At 53.3% G+C, this 22,365-nt stretch overlaps 1 protein-coding gene across 1 annotated transcript in view; it reads left to right on the top strand.

Annotated features, from left to right (window-relative positions):
* Positions 1 to 22,365, top strand: part of LOC140714004 (rab effector MyRIP-like) — a 706,896-nt gene that overhangs the window by 555,033 nt on the left and 129,498 nt on the right. The window lies entirely within an intron of this gene.

The raw sequence follows: 22,365 nt of genomic DNA, 5'->3' as shown, positions 1-22,365 counted from the left end.
ACACTCACCTCAGCACTGAACTGTCCGTGACTGTGACCTCCATCGACACTCACCTCAGCACTGAACTGTCTGTCACTGTGACCTCCATCGACACTCACCTCAGCACTGAACTGTCTGTGACTGTGACCTCCATCGACACTCACCTCAGCACTGAACTGTCTGTGACTGTGACCTCCATCGACACTCACCTCAGCACTGAACTGTCTGTGACTGTGACCTCCATCGACACTCACCTCAGCACTGAACTGTCTCTGTGACTGTGACCTCCATCAACACTCACCTCAGCTCTGAACTGTCTGTGACTGTGACCTCCATCGACACTCACCTCAGCTCTGAACTGTCTGTGACTGTGACCTCCATCGACACTCACCTCAGCTCTGAACTGTCTGTGACTGTGACCTCCATCGACACTCACCTCAGCACTGAACTGTCTGTGTGACTGTGACCTCCATCGACACTCACCTCAGCACTGAACTGTCTCTGTGACTGTGACCTCCATCGACACTCACCTCAGCACTGAACTGTCTGTGACTGTGACCTCCATCGACACTCACCTCAGCACTGAACTGTCTGTGACTGTGACCTCCATCGACACTCACCTCAGCACTGAACTGTCTGTGACTGTGACCTCCATCGACACTCACCTCAGCTCTGAACTGTCTGTGACTGTGACCTCCATCGACACTCACCTCAGCACTGAACTGTCTGTGACTGTGACCTCCATCGACACTCACCTCAGCACTGAACTGTCTCTGTGACTGTGACCTCCATCGACACTCACCTCAGCTCTGAACTGTCTGTGACTGTGACCTCCATCGACACTCACCTCAGCACTGAACTGTCTCTGTCACTGTGACCTCCATCGACACTCACCTCAGCACTGAACTGTCCGTGACTGTGACCTCCATCGACACTCACCTCAGCACTGAACTGTCCGTGACTGTGACCTCCATCGACACTCACCTCAGCACTGAACTGTCTGTCACTGTGACCTCCATCGACACTCACCTCAGCACTGAACTGTCTGTGACTGTGACCTCCATCGACACACACCTCAGCTCTGAACTGTCTGTGACTGTGACCTCCATCGACACTCACCTCAGCACTGAACTGTCTGTGACTGTGACCTCCATCGACACTCACCTCAGCACTGAACTGTCTGTGACTGTGACCTCCATCGACACTCACCTCAGCATTGAACTGTCTGTGACTGTGGCCTCCATCGACACTCACCTCAGCATTGAACTGTCTGTGACTGTGACCTCCATCGACACTCACCTCAGCACTGAACTGTCTCTGTGACTGTGACCTCCATCGACACTCACCTCAGCACTGAACTGTCTCTGTGACTGTGACCTCCATCGACACTCACCTCAGCACTGAACTGTCTGTGACTGTGACCTCCATCGACACTCACCTCAGCACTGAACTGTCCGTGACTGTGGCCTCCATCGACACTCACCTCAGCACTGAACTGTCCGTGACTGTGACCTCCATCGACACTCACCTCAGCACTGAACTGTCTGTGACTGTGACCTCCATCGACACTCACCTCAACACTGAACTGTCTGTGACTGTGACCTCCATCGACACTCACCTCAGCACTGAACTGTCTGTGACTGTGACCTCCATCGACACTCACCTCAGCACTGAACTGTCTGTGACTGTGGCCTCCATCGACACTCACCTCAGCACTGAACTGTCTCTGTGACTGTGACCTCCATCGACACTCACCTCAGCACTGAACTGTCCGTGACTGTGACCTCCATCGACACTCACCTCAGCACTGAACTGTCTCTGTGACTGTGACCTCCATCGACACTCACCTCAGCATTGAACTGTCTCTGTGACTGTGACCTCCATCGACACTCACCTCAGCACTGAACTGTCTGTGTGACTGTGACCTCCATCGACACTCACCTCAGCACTGAACTGTCTGTGACTGTGACCTTCATCGACACTCACCTCAGCATTGAACTGTCTCTGTGACTGTGACCTCCATCGACACTCACCTCAGCACTGAACTGTCTCTGTGACTGTGACCTCCATCGACACTCACCTCAGCACTGAACTGTCTGTGACTGTGACCTTCATCGACACTCACCTCAGCACTGAACTGTCTCTGTCACTGTGACCTCCATCGACACTCACCTCAGCACTGAACTGTCCGTGACTGTGACCTCCATCGACACTCACCTCAGCACTGAACTGTCCGTGACTGTGACCTCCATCGACACTCACCTCAGCACTGAACTGTCTGTCACTGTGACCTCCATCGACACTCACCTCAGCACTGAACTGTCTGTGACTGTGACCTCCATCGACACACACCTCAGCTCTGAACTGTCTGTGACTGTGACCTCCATCGACACTCACCTCAGCACTGAACTGTCTGTGACTGTGACCTCCATCGACACTCACCTCAGCACTGAACTGTCTGTGACTGTGACCTCCATCGACACTCACCTCAGCATTGAACTGTCTGTGACTGTGGCCTCCATCGACACTCACCTCAGCATTGAACTGTCTGTGACTGTGACCTCCATCGACACTCACCTCAGCACTGAACTGTCTCTGTGACTGTGACCTCCATCGACACTCACCTCAGCACTGAACTGTCTCTGTGACTGTGACCTCCATCGACACTCACCTCAGCACTGAACTGTCTGTGACTGTGACCTCCATCGACACTCACCTCAGCACTGAACTGTCCGTGACTGTGGCCTCCATCGACACTCACCTCAGCACTGAACTGTCCGTGACTGTGACCTCCATCGACACTCACCTCAGCACTGAACTGTCTGTGACTGTGACCTCCATCGACACTCACCTCAACACTGAACTGTCTGTGACTGTGACCTCCATCGACACTCACCTCAGCACTGAACTGTCTGTGACTGTGACCTCCATCGACACTCACCTCAGCACTGAACTGTCTGTGACTGTGGCCTCCATCGACACTCACCTCAGCACTGAACTGTCTCTGTGACTGTGACCTCCATCGACACTCACCTCAGCACTGAACTGTCCGTGACTGTGACCTCCATCGACACTCACCTCAGCACTGAACTGTCTCTGTGACTGTGACCTCCATCGACACTCACCTCAGCATTGAACTGTCTCTGTGACTGTGACCTCCATCGACACTCACCTCAGCACTGAACTGTCTGTGTGACTGTGACCTCCATCGACACTCACCTCAGCACTGAACTGTCTGTGACTGTGACCTCCATCGACACTCACCTCAGCACTGAACTGTCTGTGTGACTGTGACCTCCATCGACACTCACCTCAGCACTGAACTGTCTGTCACTGTGACCTCCATCGACACTCACCTCAGCACTGAACTGTCTGTGACTGTGGCCTCCATCGACACTCACCTCAGCACTGAACTGTCTCTGTGACTGTGACCTCCATCGACACTCACCTCAGCACTGAACTGTCTGTGACTGTGACCTCCATTGACACTCACCTCAGCACTGAACTGTCTGTGAATGTGACCTCCATCGACACTCACCTCAGCACTGAACTGTCTCTGTGACTGTGACCTCCATCGACACTCACCTCAGCACTGAACTGTCTCTGTGACTGTGGCCTCCATCGACACTCACCTCAGCACTGAACTGTCCGTGACTGTGACCTCCATCGACACTCACCTCAGCACTGAACTGTCCGTGACTGTGACCTCCATCGACACTCACCTCAGCACTGAACTGTCTGTGACTGTGACCTCCATCGACACTCACCTCAGCACTGAACTGTCTCTGTGACTGTGACCTCCATCGACACTCACCTCAGCACTGAACTGTCTGTGACTGTGACCTTCATCGACACTCACCTCAGCACTGAACTGTCTCTGTGACTGTGACCTCCATCGACACTCACCTCAGCACTGAACTGTCTGTGACTGTGACCTCCATCGACACTCACCTCAGCACTGAACTGTCCGTGACTGTGACCTCCATCGACACTCACCTCAGCACTGAACTGTCTGTGACTGTGACCTCCATCGACACTCACCTCAGCACTGAACTGTCTCTGTGACTGTGACCTCCATCGACACTCACCTCAGCACTGAACTGTCTGTGACTGTGACCTCCATCGACACTCACCTCAGCACTGAACTGTCTCTGTGACTGTGACCTCCATCGACACTCACCTCAGCACTGAACTGTCTGTGACTGTGACCTCCATCGACACTCACCTCAGCACTGAACTGTCTCTGTGACTGTGACCTCCATCGACACTCACCTCAGCACTGAACTGTCTGTGACTGTGGCCTCCATCGACACTCACCTCAGCACTGAACTGTCCGTGACTGTGACCTCCATCGACACTCACCTCAGCACTGAACTGTCTGTGACTGTGACCTCCATCGACACTCACCTCAGCACTGAACTGTCTCTGTGACTGTGACCTCCATCGACACTCACCTCAGCACTGAACTGTCTGTGACTGTGACCTTCATCGACACTCACCTCAGCACTGAACTGTCTCTGTGACTGTGACCTCCATCGACACTCACCTCAGCATTGAACTGTCTCTGTGACTGTGACCTCCATCGACACTCACCTCAGCACTGAACTGTCTGTGTGACTGTGACCTCCATCGACACTCACCTCAGCACTGAACTGTCTGTGACTGTGACCTCCATCGACACTCACCTCAGCACTGAACTGTCTGTGTGACTGTGACCTCCATCGACACTCACCTCAGCACTGAACTGTCTGTCACTGTGACCTCCATCGACACTCACCTCAGCACTGAACTGTCTGTGACTGTGGCCTCCATCGACACTCACCTCAGCACTGAACTGTCCGTGACTGTGACCTCCATCGACACTCACCTCAGCATTGAACTGTCTCTGTGACTGTGACCTCCATCGACACTCACCTCAGCACTGAACTGTCTGTGACTGTGGCCTCCATCGGCACTCACCTCAGCACTGAACTGTCTGTGACTGTGACCTCCATCGACACTCACCTCAGCACTGAACTGTCTCTGTGACTGTGACCTCCATCGACACTCACCTCAGCACTGAACTGTCTGTCACTGTGACCTCCATCGACACTCACCTCAGCACTGAACTGTCTGTGACTGTGGCCTCCATCGACACTCACCTCAGCACTGAACTGTCCGTGACTGTGACCTCCATCGACACTCACCTCAGCATTGAACTGTCTCTGTGACTGTGACCTCCATCGACACTCACCTCAGCACTGAACTGTCTGTGTGACTGTGACCTCCATCGACACTCACCTCAGCACTGAACTGTCTGTCACTGTGACCTCCATCGACACTCACCTCAGCACTGAACTGTCTGTGACTGTGACCTCCATCGACACTCACCTCAGCACTGAACTGTCTGTGACTGTGACCTCCATCGACACTCACCTCAGCACTGAACTGTCTGTGACTGTGACCTCCATCGACACTCACCTCAGCACTGAACTGTCTGTGACTGTGACCTCCATCGACACTCACCTCAGCACTGAACTGTCTGTGACTGTGACCTCCATCGACACTCACCTCAGCACTGAACTGTCTGTGTGACTGTGACCTCCATCGACACTCACCTCAGCACTGAACTGTCTGTGACTGTGACCTCCATCGACACTCACCTCAACACTGAACTGTCTGTCACTGTGACCTCCATCGACACTCACCTCAGCACTGAACTGTCTGTGACTGTGACCTCCATCGACACTCACCTCAACACTGAACTGTCCGTGACTGTGACCTCCATCGACACTCACCTCAGCACTGAACTGTCCTGTGACTGTGACCTCCATCGACACTCACCTCAGCACTGAACTGTCTGTGACTGTGACCTCCATCGACACTCACCTCAGCACTGAACTGTCTGTCACTGTGACCTCCATCGACACTCACCTCAGCACTGAACTGTCCGTGACTGTGACCTCCATCGACACTCACCTCAGCACTGAACTGTCTGTGACTGTGACCTCCATCGACACTCACCTCAGCACTGAACTGTCCGTGACTGTGACCTCCATCAACACTCACCTCAGCACTGAACTGTCTGTGACTGTGACCTCCATCGACACGCACCTCAGCACTGAACTGTCCGTGACTGTGACCTCCATCGACACTCACCTCAGCACTGAACTGTCTGTGACTGTGACCTCCATCGACACTCACCTCAGCACTGAACTGTCTGTGACTGTGACCTCCATCGACACTCACCTCAGCACTGAACTGTCCGTGACTGTGACCTCCATCGACACTCACCTCAGCACTGAACTGTCCGTGACTGTGACCTCCATCGACACTCACCTCAGCACTGAACTGTCTGTCACTGTGACCTCCATCGACACTCACCTCAGCACTGAACTGTCTGTGACTGTGACCTCCATCGACACTCACCTCAGCTCTGAACTGTCTGTGACTGTGACCTCCATCGACACTCACCTCAGCACTGAACTGTCTGTGACTGTGACCTCCATCGACACTCACCTCAGCACTGAACTGTCTGTGACTGTGACCTCCATCGACACTCACCTCAGCACTGAACTGTCTCTGTGACTGTGACCTCCATCGACACTCACCTCAGCTCTGAACTGTCTGTGACTGTGACCTCCATCGACACTCACCTCAGCACTGAACTGTCTCTGTGACTGTGACCTCCATCGACACTCACCTCAGCACTGAACTGTCTGTGACTGTGACCTCCATCGACACTCACCTCAGCTCTGAACTGTCTGTGACTGTGACCTCCATCGACACTCACCTCAGCACTGAACTGTCTGTGACTGTGACCTCCATCGACACTCACCTCAGCACTGAACTGTCTGTGACTGTGACCTCCATCGACACTCACCTCAGCACTGAACTGTCTCTGTGACTGTGACCTCCATCGACACTCACCTCAGCTCTGAACTGTCTGTGACTGTGACCTCCATCGACACTCACCTCAGCACTGAACTGTCTCTGTCACTGTGACCTCCATCGACACTCACCTCAGCACTGAACTGTCCGTGACTGTGACCTCCATCGACACTCACCTCAGCACTGAACTGTCCGTGACTGTGACCTCCATCGACACTCACCTCAGCACTGAACTGTCTGTCACTGTGACCTCCATCGACACTCACCTCAGCACTGAACTGTCTGTGACTGTGACCTCCATCGACACTCAGCTCAGCACTGAACTGTCTGTGTGACTGTGACCTCCATCGACACTCACCTCAGCACTGAACTGTCTGTCACTGTGACCTCCATCGACACTCACCTCAGCACTGAACTGTCTGTGACTGTGACCTCCATCGACACTCACCTCAGCACTGAACTGTCTCTGTCACTGTGACCTCCATCGACACTCACCTCAGCACTGAACTGTCTCTGTGACTGTGACCTCCATCGACACTCACCTCAGCACTGAACTGTCCGTGACTGTGACCTCCATCGACACTCACCTCAGCACTGAACTGTCCGTGACTGTGACCTCCATCGACACTCACCTCAGCACTGAACTGTCCTTGGACTGTGACCTCCATCGACACTCACCTCAGCACTGAACTGTCTGTGTGACTGTGACCTCCATCGACACTCACCTCAGCACTGAACTGTCTCTGTGACTGTGACCTCCATCGGCACTCACCTCAGCACTGAACTGTCTCTGTGACTGTGACCTCCATCGACACTCACCTCAGCACTGAACTGTCCGTGACTGTGACCTCCATCGACACTCACCTCAGCACTGAACTGTCCGTGACTGTGACCTCCATCGACACTCACCTCAGCACTGAACTGTCTGTGACTGTGACCTCCATCGACACTCACCTCAGCACTGAACTGTCTGTCACTGTGACCTCCATCGACACTCACCTCAGCACTGAACTGTCTGTGTGACTGTGACCTCCATCGACACTCACCTCAGCACTGAACTGTCTGTGACTGTGACCTCCATCGACACTCACCTCAGCACTGAACTGTCTCTGTGACTGTGACCTGCATCGACACTCACCTCAGCACTGAACTGTCTCTGTGACTGTGACCTCCATCGACACTCACCTCAGCACTGAACTGTCTCCGTGACTGTGACCTCCATCGACACTCACCTCAGCACTGAACTGTCTGTGACTGTGACCTCCATCGACACTCACCTCAGCATTGAACTGTCTGTGACTGTGACCTCCATCGACACTCACCTCAGCACTGAACTGTCTGTGACTGTGACCTCCATCGACACTCACCTCAGCACTGAACTGTCTCCGTGACTGTGACCTCCATCGACACTCACCTCAGCACTGAACTGTCTGTCATTGTGACCTCCATCGACACTCACCTCAGCACTGAACTGTCTGTGACTGTGACCTCCATCGACACTCACCTCAGCACTGAACTGTCTGTGACTGTGACCTCCATCGACACTCACCTCAGCACTGAACTGTCTCTGTGACTGTGACCTCCATCGACACTCACCTCAGCACTGAACTGTCTGTGACTGTGACCTCCATCGACACTCACCTCAGCACTGAACTGTCTGTGACTGTGACCTCCATCGACACTCACCTCAGCACTGAACTGTCTGTGACTGTGACCTCCATCGACACTCATCTCAGCACTGAACTGTCTGTGACTGTGACCTCCATCGACACTCACCTCAGCACTGAACTGTCTGTGACTGTGACCTCCATCGACACTCACCTCAGCACTGAACTGTCTGTGTGACTGTGACCTCCATCGACACTCACCTCAGCACTGAACTGTCTGTGACTGTGACCTCCATCGACACTCACCTCAGCACTGAACTGTCCGTGACTGTGACCTCCATCGACACTCACCTCAGCACTGAACTGTCTGTGACTGTGACCTCCATCGACACTCATCTCAGCACTGAACTGTCTGTGACTGTGACCTCCATCGACACTCACCTCAGCACTGAACTGTCTGTGACTGTGACCTTCATCGACACTCACCTCAGCACTGAACTGTCTCTGTGACTGTGACCTCCATCGACACTCACCTCAGCACTGAACTGTCTGTGACTGTGACCTCCATCGACACTCACCTCAGCACTGAACTGTCTGTGTGACTGTGACATTCATCGACACTCACCTCAGCACTGAACTGTCTGTGACTGTGGCCTCCATCGACACTCACCTCAGCACTGAACTGTCCGTGACTGTGACCTCCATCGACACTCACCTCAGCACTGAACTGTCTGTGACTGTGACCTCCATCGACACTCACCTCAGCACTGAACTGTCTGTGACTGTGACCTCCATCGACACTCACCTCAGCACTGAACTGTCTGTGTCACTGTGACCTCCATCGACACTCACCTCAGCACTGAACTGTCTGTGACTGTGATCTCCATCGACACTCACCTCAGCACTGAACTGTCTGTGACTGTGACCTCCATCGACACTCACCTCAGCACTGAACTGTCTGTGACTGTGACCTCCATCGACACTCACCTCAGCACTGAACTGTCTGTGTGACTGTGACCTCCATCGACACTCACCTCAGCACTGAACTGTCTGTGACTGTGACCTCCATCGACACTCACCTCAGCACTGAACTGTCTGTGTCTGTGACCTCCATCGACACTCACCTCAGCACTGAACTGTCTCCGTGACTGTGACCTCCATCGACACTCACCTCAGCACTGAACTGTCTGTGTGACTGTGACATTCATCGACACTCACCTCAGCACTGAACTGTCTGTGACTGTGACCTCCATCGACACTCACCTCAGCACTGAACTGTCTGTGTGACTGTGACCTCCATCGACACTCACCTCAGCACTGAACTGTCCGTGACTGTGGCCTCCATCGACACTCACCTCAGCACTGAACTGTCTGTGACTGTGACCTCCATCGACACTCACCTCAGCACTGAACTGTCTGTCACTGTGACCTCCATCGACACTCACCTCAGCACTGAACTGTCTGTCACTGTGACCTCCATCGACACTCACCTCAGCACTGAACTGTCTGTGTGACTGTGACCTCCATCGACACTCACCTCAGCACTGAACTGTCTGTGACTGTGACATTCATCGACACTCACCTCAGCACTGAACTGTCTGTGTGACTGTGACCTCCATCGACACTCACCTCAGCACTGAACTGTCTGTGACTGTGACATTCATCGACACTCACCTCAGCACTGAACTGTCTGTGACTGTGACCTCCATCGACACTCACCTCAGCACTGAACTGTCTGTGACTGTGACCTCCATCGACACTCACCTCAGCACTGAACTGTCTGTGACTGTGACCTCCATCGACACTCACCTCAGCATTGAACTGTCTGTGACTGTGACCTCCATCGACACTCACCTCAGCACTGAACTGTCTGTGACTGTGACCTCCATCGACACTCACCTCAGCATTGAACTGTCTGTGACTGTGACCTCCATCGACACTCACCTCAGCACTGAACTGTCTGTGACTGTGACCTCCATCGACACTCACCTCAGCACTGAACTGTCTGTGACTGTGACCTCCATCGACACTCACCTCAGCACTGAACTGTCTGTGACTGTGACCTCCATCGACACTCACCTCAGCACTGAACTGTCCGTGACTGTGACCTCCATCGACACTCACCTCAGCACTGAACTGTCTGTGACTGTGACCTCCATCGACACTCACCTCAGCACTGAACTGTCTGTGACTGTGACCTCCATCGACACTCACCTCAGCACTGAACTGTCTGTGACTGTGACCTCCATCGACACTCACCTCAGCACTGAACTGTCTCTGTGACTGTGGCCTCCATCGACACTCACCTCAGCACTGAACTGTCTGTGACTGTGACCTCCATCGACACTCACCTCAGCACTGAACTGTCTCTGTGACTGTGACCTCCATCGACACTCACCTCAGCACTGAACTGTCTGTGACTGTGACCTCCATCGACACTCACCTCAGCACTGAACTGTCTCTGTGACTGTGACCTCCATCGACACTCACCTCAGCACTGAACTGTCTGTGACTGTGACCTCCATCGACACTCACCTCAGCACTGAACTGTCTGTGACTGTGACCTCCATCGACACTCACCTCAGCACTGAACTGTCTGTCACTGTGATCTCCATCGACACTCACCTCAGCACTGAACTGTCTGTCACTGTGACCTCCATCGACACTCACCTCAGCACTGAACTGTCTGTCACTGTGACCTCCATCGACACTCACCTCAGCACTGAACTGTCTCTGTGACTGTGACCTCCATCGACACTCACCTCAGCACTGAACTGTCTGTGTGACTGTGGCCTCCATCGACACTCACCTCAGCACTGAACTGTCTGTGTGACTGTGGCCTCCATCGACACTCACCTCAGCACTGAACTGTCTGTGTGACTGTGACCTCCATCGACACTCACCTCAGCACTGAACTGTCTGTGACTGTGACCTCCATCGACACTCACCTCAGCACTGAACTGTCTCTGTGAATGTGACCTCCATCGACACTCACCTCAGCACTGAACTGTCTGTGACTGTGACCTCCATCGACACTCACCTCAGCACTGAACTGTCTGTGACTGTGACCTCCATCGACACTCACCTCAGCACTGAACTGTCTGTGACTGTGACCTCCATCGACACTCACCTCAGCATTGAACTGTCTGTGACTGTGACCTCCATCGACACTCACCTCAGCACTGAACTGTCTGTGACTGTGACCTCCATCGACACTCACCTCACCACTGAACTGTCTGTGTGACTGTGACCTCCATCGACACTCACCTCAGCACTGAACTGTCTCTGTGACTGTGACCTCCATCGACACTCACCTCAGCACTGAACTGTCTGTGACTGTGACCTCCATCGACACTCACCTCAGCACTGAACTGTCTGTGACTGTGACCTCCATCGACACTCACCTCAGCACTGAACTGTCTGTGACTGTGACCTCCATCGACACTCACCTCACCACTGAACTGTCTGTGTGACTGTGACCTCCATCGACACTCACCTCAGCACTGAACTGTCTCTGTGACTGTGACCTCCATCGACACTCACCTCAGCACTGAACTGTCTCTGTGACTGTGACCTCCATCGACACTCACCTCAGCACTGAACTGTCTCTGTGACTGTGACCTCCATCGACACTCACCTCAGCACTGAACTGTCTGTCACTGTGACCTCCATCGACACTCACCTCAGCACTGAACTGTCTGTCACTGTGACCTCCATCGACACTCACCTCAGCACTGAACTGTCTGTCACTGTGACCTCCATCGACACTCACCTCAGCACTGAACTGTCTGTGTGACTGTGACCTCCATCGACACTCACCTCAGCATTGAACTGTCTGTGACTGTGACCTCCATCGACACTCACCTCAGCACTGAACTGTCTGTGACTGTGACCTCCATCGACACTCACCTCAGCACTGAACTGTGTGTCACTGTGACCTCCATCGACACTCACCTCAGCATTGAACTGTCTGTGACTGTGACCTCCATCGACACTCACCTCAGCACTGAACTGTCTGTGACTGTGACCTCCATCGACACTCACCTCAGCACTGAACTGTCTGTGACTGTGACCTCCATCGACACTCACCTCAGCACTGAACTGTCTGTGACTCTGACCTCCATCGACACTCACCTCAGCACTGAACTGTCTCTGTGACTGTGACCTCCATCGACACTCACCTCAGCACTGAACTGTCTCTGTGACTGTGACCTCCATCGACACTCACCTCAGCACTGAACTGTCTCTGTGACTGTGACCTCCATCGACACTCACCTCAGCACTGAACTGTCTCTGTGACTGTGACCTCCATCGACACTCACCTCAGCACTGAACTGTCTCTGTGACTGTGACCTCCATCGACACTCACCTCAGCACTGAACTGTCTCTGTGACTGTGGCCTCCATCGACACTCACCTCAGCACTGAACTGTCTGTGACTGTGACCTCCATCGACACTCACCTCAGCACTGAACTGTCTGTGACTGTGACCTCCATCGACACTCACCTCAGCACTGAACTGTCTCTGTGACTGTGACCTCCATCGACACTCACCTCAGCTCTGAACTGTCTGTGTGACTGTGACCTCCATCGACACTCACCTCAGCACTGAACTGTCTGTCACTGTGACCTCCATCGACACTCACCTCAGCAATGAACTGTCTCTCTGACTGTGACCTCCATCGACACTCACCTCAGCACTGAACTGTCTGTGACTGTGACCTCCATCGACACTCACCTCAGCACTGAACTGTCTGTCACTGTGACCTCCATCGACACTCACCTCAGCACTGAACTGTCTGTGTGACTGTGACCTCCATCAACACTCACCTCAGCACTGAACTGTCTGTGACTGTGACCTCCATCGACACTCACCTCAGCACTGAACTGTCTGTGTGACTGTGACCTCCATCGACACTCACCTCAGCACTGAACTGTCTGTGACTGTGACCTCCATCGACACTCACCTCAGCACTGAACTGTCTGTGACTGTGACCTCCATCGACACTCACCTCAGCACTGAACTGTCTGTGACTGTGACCTCCATCGACACTCACCTCAGCACTGAACTGTCTGTGACTGTGACCTCCATCGACACTCACCTCAGCACTGAACTGTCTGTGACTGTGACCTCCATCGACACTCACCTCAGCACTGAACTGTCTGTGACTGTCACCTCCATCGACACTCACCTCAGCACTGAACTGTCTGTGTGACTGTGACCTCCATCGACACTCACCTCAGCACTGAACTGTCTGTGACTGTGACCTCCATCGACACTCACCTCAGCACTGAACTGTCTGTGTGACTGTGACCTCCATCGACACTCACCTCAGCACTGAACTGTCTGTGTGACTGTGACCTCCATCGACACTCACCTCAGCATTGAACTGTCTGTGTGACTGTGACCTCCATCGACACTCACCTCAGCACTGAACTGTCTCTGTGACTGTGACCTCCATCAACACTCACCTCAGCACTGAACTGTCTGTGACTGTGACCTCCATCGACACTCACCTCAGCACTGAACTGTCTCTGTGACTGTGACCTCCATCGACACTCACCTCAGCACTGAACTGTCTGTCACTGTGACCTCCATCGACACTCACCTCAGCACTGAACTGTCTGTGACTCTGACCTCCATCGACACTCACCTCAGCACTGAACTGTCTCTGTGTCTGTGACCTCCATCGACACTCACCTCAGCACTGAACTGTCTGTGACTGTGACCTCCATCGACACTCACCTCAGCACTGAACTGTCTCTGTGACTGTGACCTCCATCGACACTCACCTCAACACTGAACTGTCTGTGACTGTGACCTCCATCGACACTCACCTCAGCACTGAACTGTCTGTGACTCTGACCTCCATCGACACTCACCTCAGCACTGAACTGTCTCTGTGTCTGTGACCTCCATCGACACTCACCTCAGCACTGAACTGTCCGTGACTGTGACCTCCATCGACACTCACCTCAGCACTGAACTGTCTGTGACTGTGACCTCCATCGACACTCACCTCAGCACTGAACTGTCTGTGACTGTAGCCTCCATCGACACTCACCTCAGCACTGAACTGTCTCTGTGACTGTGACCTCCATCGACACTCACCTCAGCACTGAACTGTCTCCGTGACTGTGACCTCCATCGACACTCACCTCAGCACTGAACTGTCTGTGACTGTGGCCTCCATCGACACTCACCTCAGCACTGAACTGTCTCTGTCACTGTGACCTCCATCGACACTCACCTCAGCACTGAACTGTCTGTGACTGTGACCTCCATCGACACTCACCTCAGCACTGAACTGTCTCTGTGACTGTGACCTCCATCGACACTCACCTCAGCACTGAACTGTCTGTGACTGTGGCCTCCATCGACACTCACCTCAGCACTGAACTGTCTCTGTCACTGTGACCTCCATCGACACTCACCTCAGCACTGAACTGTCTGTGACTGTGACCTCCATCGACACTCACCTCAGCACTGAACTGTCTGTGTGACTGTGACCTCCATCGACACTCACCTCAGCACTGAACTGTCTCTGTGACTGTGACCTCCATCGACACTCACCTCAGCACTGAACTGTCTCTGTGACTGTGACCTCCATCGACACTCACCTCAGCACTGAACTGTCTCTGTGACTGTGACCTCCATCGACACTCACCTCAGCACTGAACTGTCTGTGACTGTGGCCTCCATCGACACTCACCTCAGCACTGAACTGTCTCTGTGACTGTGACCTCCATCGACACTCACCTCAGCACTGAACTGTCTGTGACTGTGACCTCCATCGACACTCACCTCAGCACTGAACTGTCTCTGTGACTGTGACCTCCATCGACACTCACCTCAGCACTGAACTGTCTCTGTGACTGTGACCTCCATCGACACTCACCTCAGCACTGAACTGTCTGTGACTGTGACCTCCATCGACACTCACCTCAGCACTGAACTGTCTCTGTGACTGTGACCTCCATCGACACTCACCTCAGCACTGAACTGTCTCTGTGACTGTGACCTCCATCGACACTCACCTCAGCACTGAACTGTCCGTGACTGTGACCTCCATCGACACTCACCTCAGCACTGAACTGTCTGTGACTGTGACCTCCATCGACACTCACCTCAGCACTGAACTGTCTGTGACTGTGACCTCCATCGACACTCACCTCAGCACTGAACTGTCTGTGACTGTGACCTCCATCGACACTCACCTCAGCACTGAACTGTCTGTCACTGTGACCTCCATCGACACTCACCTCAGCACTGAACTGTCTGTGACTGTGACCTCCATCGACACTCACCTCAGCACTGAACTGTCTCTGTGACTGTGACCTCCATCGACACTCACCTCAGCACTGAACTGTCTCTGTGACTGTGACCTCCATTGACACTCACCTCAGCACTGAACTGTCCGTGACTGTGACCTCCATCGACACTCACCTCAGCACTGAACTGTCTCTGTGACTGTGACCTCCATCGACACTCACCTCAGCACTGAACTGTCTGTCACTGTGACCTCCATCGACACTCACCTCAGCATTGAACTGTCTCTGTGACTGTGACCTCCATCGACACTCACCTCAGCACTGAACTGTCTGTGACTGTGACCTCCATCGACACTCACCTCAGCACTGAACTGTCTGTGTCTGTGACCTCCATCGACACTCACCTCAGCACTGAACTGTCTGTGACTGTGACCTCCATCGACACTCACCTCAGCACTGAACTGTCTGTGACTGTGACCTCCATCGACACTCACCTCAGCACTGAACTGTCTGTGACTGTGACCTCCATCGACACTCACCTCAGCACTGAACTGTCTGTGACTGTGACCTCCATCGACACTCACCTCAGCACTGAACTGTCTGTGACTGTGACCTCCATCGACACTCACCTCAGCACTGAACTGTCTGTGACTGTGACCTCCATCGACACTCACCTCAGCACTGAACTGTCTGTGACTGTGACCTCCATCGACACTCACCTCAGCACTGAACTGTCTGTGACTGTGACCTCCATCGACACTCACCTCAGCACTGAACTGTCTGTGACTGTGACCTCCATCGACACTCACCTCAGCACTGAACTGTCTGTGACTGTGACCTCCATCGACACTCACCTCAGCACTGAACTGTCTGTGACTGTGACCTCCATCGACACTCACCTCAGCACTGAACTGTCTGTGACTGTGACCTCCATCGACACTCACCTCAGCACTGAACTGTCTCTGTGACTGTGACCTCCATCGACACTCACCTCAGCACTGAACTGTCTGTGACTGTGACCTCCATCGACACTCACCTCAGCACTGAACTGTCTGTGTCTGTGACCTCCATCGACACTCACCTCAGCACTGAACTGTCTCCGTGACTGTGACCTCCATCGACACTCACCTCAGCATTGAACTGTCTCTGTGACTGTGACCTCCATCGACACTCACCTCAGCACTGAACTGTCTGTGACTGTGACCTCCATCGACACTCACCTCAGCACTGAACTGTCTGTGACTGTGACCTCCATCGACACTCACCTCAGCATTGAACTGTCTCTGTGACTGTGACCTCCATCGACACTCACCTCAGCACTGAACTGTCTGTGACTGTGACCTCCATCGACACTCACCTCAGCACTGAACTGTCTGTGACTGTGACCTCCATCGACACTCACCTCAGCACTGAACTGTCTGTGTCTGTGACCTCCATCGACACTCACCTCAGCACTGAACTGTCTCCGTGACTGTGACCTCCATCGACACTCACCTCAGCATTGAACTGTCTCCGTGACTGTGACCTCCATCGACACTCACCTCAGCATTGAACTGTCTCCGTGACTGTGACCTCCATCGACACTCACCTCAGCATTGAACTGTCTCCGTGACTGTGACCTCCATCGACACTCACCTCAGCATTGAACTGTCTCCGTGACTGTGACCTCCATCGACACTCACCTCAGCACTGAACTGTCTGTGACTGTGACCTCCATCGACACTCACCTCAGCACTGAACTGTCTGTGACTGTGACCTCCATCGACACTCACCTCAGCACTGAACTGTCTGTGACTGTGACCTCCATCGACACTCACCTCAGCACTGAACTGTCTGTGACTGTGACCTCCATCGACACTCACCTCAGCACTGAACTGTCTGTGACTGTGACCTCCATCGACACTCACCTCAGCACTGAACTGTCTCTGTGACTGTGGCCTCCATCGACACTCACCTCAGCACTGAACTGTCTGTGACTGTGACCTTCATCGACACTCACCTCAGCACTGAACTGTCTGTGACTGTGACCTCCATCGACACTCACCTCAGCACTGAACTGTCTGTGACTGTGACCTCCATCGACACTCACCTCAGCACTGAACTGTCTGTGACTGTGACCTCCATCGACACTCACCTCAGCACTGAACTGTCTGTGACTGTGACCTCCATCGACACTCACCTCAGCACTGAACTGTCTGTGACTGTGACCTCCATCGACACTCACCTCAGCACTGAACTGTCCGTGACTGTGACCTCCATCGACACTCACCTCAGCACTGAACTGTCTGTGACTGTGACCTCCATCGACACTCACCTCAGCACTGAACTGTCTGTGACTGTGACCTCCATCGACACTCACCTCAGCACTGAACTGTCTGTGACTGTGACCTCCATCGACACTCACCTCAGCACTGAACTGTCTGTGACTGTGACCACCATCGACACTCACCTCAGCACTGAACTGTCTGTGACTGTGACCTCCATCGACACTCACCTCAGCACTGAACTGTCTCTGTGACTGTGACCTCCATCGACACTCACCTCAGCACTGAACTGTCTCTGTGACTGTGACCTCCATCGACACTCACCTCAGCACTGAACTGTCTCTGTGACTGTGACCTCCATCGACACTCACCTCAGCACTGAACTGTCTGTGACTGTGACCTCCATCGACACTCACCTCAGCACTGAACTGTCTGTGTGACTGTGACCTCCATCGACACTCACCTCAGCACTGAACTGTCTGTGACTGTGACCTCCATCGACACTCACCTCAGCATTGAACTGTCTGTGACTGTGACCTCCATCGACACTCACCTCAGCACTGAACTGTCTGTGACTGTGACCTCCATCGACACTCACCTCAGCACTGAACTGTCTCTGTGACTGTGACCTCCATCGACACTCACCTCAGCACTGAACTGTCTCTGTGACTGTGACCTCCATCGACACTCACCTCAGCACTGAACTGTCTCTGTGACTGTGACCTCCATCGACACTCACCTCAGCACTGAACTGTCTCTGTGACTGTGACCTCCATCGACACTCACCTCAGCACTGAACTGTCTGTGACTGTGACCTCCATCGACACTCACCTCAGCACTGAACTGTCTGTGACTGTGACCTCCATCGACACTCACCTCAGCACTGAACTGTCTGTGACTGTGACCTCCATCGACACTCACCTCAGCACTGAACTGTCTGTGACTGTGGCCTCCATCGACACTCACATCAACACTGAACTGTCTGTGTGACTGTGGCCTCCATCGACACTCACCTCAGCACTGAACTGTCTGTGACTGTGGCCTCCATCGACACTCACCTCAGCACTGAACTGTCTGTGACTGTGACCTTCATCGACACTCACCTCAGCACTGAACTGTCTGTGACTGTGACCTCCATCGACACTCACCTCAGCACTGAACTGTCTGTCTGACTGTGACCTCCATCGACACTCACCTCAGCACTGAACTGTCTGTGACTGTGACCTCCATCGACACTCACCTCAGCACTGAACTGTCTGTGACTGTGACCTCCATCGACACTCACCTCAGCACTGAACTGTCTGTGACTGTGACCTCCATCGACACTCACCTCAGCACTGAACTGTCTGTGACTGTGACCTCCATCGACACTCACCTCAGCACTGAACTGTCTGTGACTGTGACCTCCATCAACACTCACCTCAGCACTGAACTGTCTGTGACTGTGACGTCCATCGACACTCACCTCAGCACTGAACTGTCTGTGTGACTGTGGCCTCCATCGACACTCACCTCAGCACTGAACTGTCTGTGACTGTGACCTCCATCGACACTCACCTCAGCACTGAACTGTCTGTGACTGTGACCTCCATCGACACTCACCTCAGCACTGAACTGTCTGTGACTGTGACCTCCATCGACACTCACCTCAGCACTGAACTGTCTGTGACTGTGACCTCCATCGACACTCACCTCAGCACTGAACTGTCTGTGACTGTGACCTCCATCGACACTCACCTCAGCACTGAACTGTCTGTGACTGTGACCTCCATCAACACTCACCTCAGCACTGAACTGTCTGTGACTGTGACGTCCATCGACACTCACCTCAGCACTGAACTGTCTGTGTGACTGTGGCCTCCATCGACACTCACCTCAGCACTGAACTGTCTGTGACTGTGGCCTCCATTGACACTCACCTCAGCACTGAACTGTCTGTGTGACTGTGACCTCCATCGACACTCACCTCAGCACTGAACTGTCTGTGACTGTGACCTCCATCGACACTCACCTCAGCACTGAACTGTCTGTGACTGTGACCTCCATCGACACTCACCTCAGCACTGAACTGTCTGTGACTGTGACCTCCATCGACACTCACCTCAGCACTGAACTGTCTGTGACTGTGGCCTCCATTGACACTCACCTCAGCACTGAACTGTCTGTGACTGTGACCTCCATCGACACTCACCTCAGCACTGAACTGTCTGTGACTGTGGCCTCCATTGACACTCACCTCAGCACTGAACTGTCTGTGTGACTGTGGCCTCCATCGACACTCACCTCAGCACTGAACTGTCTGTGACTGTGGCCTCCATTGACACTCACCTCAGCACTGAACTGTCTGTGACTGTGACCTCCATCGACACTCACCTCAGCACTGAACTGTCTCTGTGACTGTGACCTTCATCGACACTCACCTCAGCACTGAACTGTCTGTGACTGTGACCTCCATCGATACTCACCTCAGCACTGAACTGTCTGTCACTGTGACCTCCATCGACACTCACCTCAGCACTGAACTGTCTGTGAATGTGACCTCCATCGACACTCACCTCAGCACTGAACTGTCTGTGACTGTGACCTCCATCGACACTCACCTCAGCACTGAACTGTCTCTGTGACTGTGACCTCCATCGACACTCACCTCAGCACTGAACTGTCTCTGTGACTGTGACCTCCATCGACACTCACCTCAGCACTGAACTGTCTCTGTGACTGTGACCTCCATCGACACTCACCTCAGCACTGAACTGTCTCTGTGACTGTGACCTCCATCGACACTCACCTCAGCACTGAACTGTCTGTCACTGTGACCTCCATCGACACTCACCTCAGCACTGAACTGTCTGTGACTGTGGCCTCCATCGACACTCACCTCAGCACTGAACTGTCTGTCACTGTGACCTCCATCGACACTCACCTCAGCACTGAACTGTCTGTGACTGTGACCTCCATCGACACTCACCTCAGCACTGAACTGTCTGTGACTGTGACCTCCATCGACACTCACCTCTGCACTGAACAGTCTGTCACTGTGGCCTCCATCGACACTCACCTCAGCACTGAACTGTCTGTGACTGTGACCTCCATCGACACTCACCTCAGCACTGAACTGTCTGTGACTGTGACCTCCATCGACACTCACCTCAGCATTGAACTGTCTGTGACTGTGACCTCCATCGACACTCACCTCAGCACTGAACTGTCTGTGACTGTGACCTCCATCGACACTCACCTCTGCACTGAACAGTCTGTCACTGTGGCCTCCATCGACACTCACCTCAGCACTGAACTGTCTGTGACTGTGACCTCCATCGACACTCACCTCAGCATTGAACTGTCTGTGACTGTGACCTCCATCGACACTCACCTCAGCACTGAACTGTCTGTGACTGTGACCTCCATCGACACTCACCTCAGCATTGAACTGTCTGTGACTGTGACCTCCATCAACACTCACCTCAGCATTGAACTGTCTGTGACTGTGACCTCCATCGACACTCACCTCAGCACTGAACTGTCTCTGTGACTGTGACCTCCATCGACACTCACCTCAGCACTGAACTGTCCGTGACTGTGACCTCCATCGACACTCACCTCAGCATTGAACTGTCTCTGTGACTGTGACCTCCATCGACACTCACCTCAGCACTGAACTGTCTGTGTGACTGTGACCTTCATCGACACTCACCTCAGCACTGAACTGTCTGTGACTGTGACCTCCATCGACACTCACCTCAGCACTGAACTGTCTGTCACTGTGACCTCCATCGACACTCACCTCAGCACTGAACTGTCTGTGACTGTGACCTCCATCGACACTCACCTCAGCACTGAACTGTCTCTGTGACTGTGACCTTCATCGACACTCACCTCAGCACTGAACTGTCTGTGACTGTGACCTCCATCGACACTCACCTCAGCACTGAACTGTCCGTGACTGTGACCTCCATCGACACTCACCTCAGCACTGAACTGTCTCTGTCACTGTGACCTCCATCGACACTCACCTCAACACTGAACTGTCTGTGACTGTGACCTTCATCGACACTCACCTCAGCACTGAACTGTCCGTGACTGTGACCTCCATCGACACTCACCTCAGCACTGAACTGTCTGTGTGACTGTGGCCTCCATCGACACTCACCTCAGCACTGAACTGTCCGTGACTGTGGCCTGCATCGACAATCACCTCAGTATTGAACTCTCTATGTGACTGTGACCTCCATCGACACTCACCTCAGCACTGAACTGTCTGTGACTGTGACCTCCATCGACACTCACCTCAGCACTGAACTGTCTCTGTGACTGTGACCTCCATCGACACTCACCTCAGCACTGAACTGTCTGTGTGACTGTGACCTCCATCGA

The sequence above is a fragment of the Hemitrygon akajei genome, chromosome 20, assembly GCF_048418815.1.
Source record: "Hemitrygon akajei chromosome 20, sHemAka1.3, whole genome shotgun sequence".
Lineage (NCBI taxonomy): Eukaryota > Metazoa > Chordata > Chondrichthyes > Myliobatiformes > Dasyatidae > Hemitrygon > Hemitrygon akajei.
This window is presented reverse-complemented; position numbering and strand designations above follow the sequence as displayed.